A 4,523-nucleotide genomic window follows, 5' to 3' on the forward strand; every position below is an offset into this window, starting at 1 on the left:
ATTTGTGTCTGATTCCTGTCTGAACGGGACGAGATCCACTCCTGGGATTTCTCTTAGCCGATGAACCGAATCCCCCCCGGCATCGGCCGTCTAGGTCAATGCAGATGTTTTCTACTTCCAGCGGAGCAGCTGGCCTTTAAAGGTCAAACTATGCGAGGCAGTTCAGAATAATTATTACTAACAGCTTTTTCTACTGAGGTTTTGCCAGACTGCTGCTATTACTGATGACAATTATGAAAACAATTACAGGATGAATTCCATTCCAAATGCACTTTTGCAAAAGTCTGAAGAAAGTTTTTGAATGACACAGATCTGCTATGCCAATGCACAGGACTTTTCTATTCTTTACAGTGGTACATTTAGCAAAAACTGCATCTGACGTGGCATTATACCACAAAAATAGTGTATACTTATTATACTTATTCATACTCTTTAAATCCAACTGTTGATTCTCATGCACAGCCGTGAGAGAAAACAAGATGCACTCATTGTCACAACAACAGCGACATTTTAGGCTGCTGTGATTGACATTTCATTTTATACAGACCCAAAAAAACAGCATAATTGTTTTGATGCTCCATTCGCATGTCTACAGTCTAGTTCCGGATGCAATAGTAATGGTTATAAATGTCAGCTCATGTTTGCATAGATTCAGTTTTTATGCCGTGTTGTTGCATATAAATTACACCAATGCATAATGCATCATATCAGAGACAAATTCAATCAACACTTGCTCTTTGCCACCGTGGCCATCTATCAAGTATGAGTCACTATCTTTGACTGAAAACCAATGAGTTTGATGCTGAAAACTGCTGCTAATTGGATGCTTGGATGAAAAAAGAAGAAGGACCAAAATGTAAATTATTGCCATATTTTTGGGGATTGTCCCATTATCAAAGATTTTTGGAGAGGGATGCACATTGCACAGATATTTTTAAAAGTGTAATGGCAAGTTACATTGTATATAAAAATCGAATTAGGCCCATAGATAAAGTGAAATACATATAAAAAAATAATATATATTTTTATATTTTGCAGTGTTGCTAGGAGTGTTGTACTGGATGTTTCTTTGGTGTTTATGAACAACAAACACCACGAAAGTTTGCATTTCAAGAATGAAAAAAAAAAGTGTGTTTGCATGAATCATTGATATTGATTTAGATTTTTAACATACGCTTGATTGATTCCCATGCATGATAGAAACAAGATGCGCTCACTGACACACCAACACCAACACCAACAAACTGCTCAAAATTATATTGTGCAAATCACATATTTTTCCATTAAATTACAATGTATTGGTCCCAAATCATTAACTTTTCCAGTTTGCACTGTTGCACCAATTTCCCCCCCCAAAACCAACATGCAAACACACGTTTTGTCCATTATTAAAATCAAAAATTCAGCAAAAATATTCAGTATAAAATGAAATGTCAATCATTGTGAATTATGCATGGGAATCAATCAAGCGTATGTTAAAAATCAATGGTTGTGATTCATGCAAACCCACTTTTTCCCATTCTTGAAATGCAAAACCTTTGTTTTTAACTCGCCCATCTCGAATGTCATCAGGAGTTGACTTGTTGAGCTTGTTTTATGTGCGATACCTGTGCTTTTCTTTCTACATAACTTCTCACTTCTGATCTCATTTAGGGAAAGCATCAAGCAAATCTGCAAGACAATAACATAATTTAAACTCCAATGAATATTAGATTTATTTCAGTGTGCGTTTGCATTGTACACTCATACAGTGCTAAAACAATATTGCCTCTAGCCACCACAAATGCACTGCAATACCTCGAGTTCTTCAAGATCTGTGCAAAGCATACGACTCAACCCAACGTTCATTTATCAGTAATTCTTGACCATTCTCTAGGTCTGAATACTGGCGACAGTGTGCACTGTTGAGAAGTCTTAATCACACTCCCCCGAGACTTCCACAGCTCCACTTCATTCATACAATGCTACCCACAAAGCTAAAGAGTTTCTAATGGGAAGAGTTATAGGATCAATACTGTGATTAGCAACAGCCTTGTAGCTATTGTGTGTTGTTAGCAATCTATCGTATCAATGCTGATGCCTCCGGGAAAAGCAGGCCTGCTGCGAGAAGAAAAGGAGACTCATGGGCTTAACCGCTCGGCCTATGAGAAACTGGCAGCACCGCGGTCAATAAGGGATTTAGCAAGCACCGGTTTTGAACCACGCTTATTTCATCTTGAGAATATGCAAGGTGCACGTAAATATTTGCACGCAAGTTTCCTAGTCGAGCTTGTAGGCGAGCGGTAAGGCTTCGTTTCTGCAGGTCTGTCAGTTGATGTAATTGAACGGAAGACCTAAAGAGGGCGGCTAAAGACACTATACTCATTGTGCCAGAAAAACTCAATAACTTACTGAGGAAAACCATGACATGGCCTTGATTTGATTCCAGATTAAATCTGCTCCACAAAGAGTCATTTACCGTTACAGACTGTATTGATTGTGGTAGACCTACGTGTAAGCGAAAGACTGAATTGACAGCAGAAATTCCGGCATACGCTTAGAGTATTTACGCTGTTTTGATTTTTAACGTGACTCAAGCGTTAGTTAGTATCTTTAGTTAGTAAAAAGTTAGTACTTTTTAGTCTTATCCTAAAAAGTTAAGGAAATGCATCTGATTGTTTTTCTTTAGGATGCCTTATGCACCAGAACAAACATTTTTACTCTGATATGAATAACAAAAATGTACATATTGTGCTTTAGCATTATGCAGTGTTATGCACAATTATGCACTTGGCAAAATATAAATAGCTCAAGGCAAATTCAAGTGTAAAAACAAAAGCATTTCAGGGAATATATCGCAAACTGAGGAGTGATATACATATAAAATCACATGTTGTTTGGACAAAAGTCTCTTCTAAACATAAATGCAAAACGATCTAACAGGGACTATGAAGCTGCAAGAAGGAAAAATGTTGAAGCTACATTTGGAGAGAAGAATGTGTTTTATTACACTGCAAAAAGTGATTTTCTTTATCTTGTTTTCCCAGTACAAATATTGAAACATTCTGAAATCGAGATACATTTACTGTTGAAGCAAGATTACATAAAATAAGAAATCTTGTTTTCTGAAAATATGTATCAAAATTGAGTGCATTTATGCTAAAAAAATATAAAAAATCTACCAATGGGTCAGAAAAACACATATAATTCAAAGGAAAGATATTTTTTCATTGTTTAAAGCATAAACTTAATTTATTTACTTTTTAGAGAACAAGACCTCTTAGTTATTTTGCTTCTCAAGTAAATGTATCATTTAAAAAATGTTTATATATTTGTACTGGAAAACAAGACAAAGAAAATCACTTTTTGCAGTGCAATCAGTATTTGCTCTTGCTTTCCAGCAAATATATCTAAACATCCTTAAAACAAAGGCTTGTCTCTTGAATGAATTTTTTATATATATTTAATTGTGATTCTATATAAATAATTGTCTTATATTTTGTTAGATTCCTTACTTATATATTTGCCAGATGGGGAAGAATAATTAAGGTTACTATGGGCCATCTGAAACGTTTAAAGGATGTTAACATATTTTTACTAACAAGAAAAATAAGAAAATATTTCTACACGATAAAGCCTAAAACTGCCATTCTTAGAGCCTGTCTATAGAATCTAAAAGGTTTGATTAATTTTGCTTTAATTTTTTTTTTTTTTTTTTTAGCTTGTAAACCTGTTCTACCAGAAAGACTCGGGAGATAAAATGATATAACAAGAGTAAATTTATTAATAGCTCAGCAAGCATAGTCTTTGGCGTAGGCCCCGTCCTTAGCAAGCAATGCGAGGGTAACGGAATCTGCAAATCCCGCCTGAAGATGAAGGCAGGGGCGCAGCCGACCCCCTGGAGGTAAAGGAAGGGACCATCCTGGTGGTGGTGGGGAGGATGGAGGGAAAGGACCATCTTGGAGGTGGTTGGGGAGGATGGAGGTAATTGGCGCCGTCAGTATCTGCGAACTCAGACGGATGTAAGTACCATTCTTTTATACTGAGAGTGTTAACACATGATTGGTTAGAAGTGAGTTAATTCATAACGCGCTGATTGAGTCTTCCTGGCAGAACTTAACGCTAAGCTTACATTTTTATCACTGGTCAGACTAAACATTAGTCAAAAATCTTGCTTCAAGTCTAGACTGCAGTAAACATGAAAGTAGCCTATTATGCATTAATTCAAGACATTTCTCCTTATAGAACCTTTCTGGCATAAAGGGTTCCTTAAAATTAGATTCTAGAACCTTTTTTTCTAAGAGTGTGAGTATTTAGGTCTAATTTAAAAATAAAACAGTAAAAATCCACAGATATGGTCAGTGATATGGCGCATTCTTCTCATCAGTGTGTCTGTGGTTTGTTATGACTGAAGAGCTTACGGGATTATAGAAGAACTTCCTCGAGGAAAAGATGATGTAACTTTCCAGCAATAATCCTCATCTGCACCGAAACCTCACACGCACACAAACACTTTCAGAAATCAACTGGAAGGTTTGAAAGAG

Source organism: Rutilus rutilus (genome assembly GCF_951802725.1).
Source record: "Rutilus rutilus genome assembly, chromosome: 12".
Lineage (NCBI taxonomy): Eukaryota > Metazoa > Chordata > Actinopteri > Cypriniformes > Leuciscidae > Rutilus > Rutilus rutilus.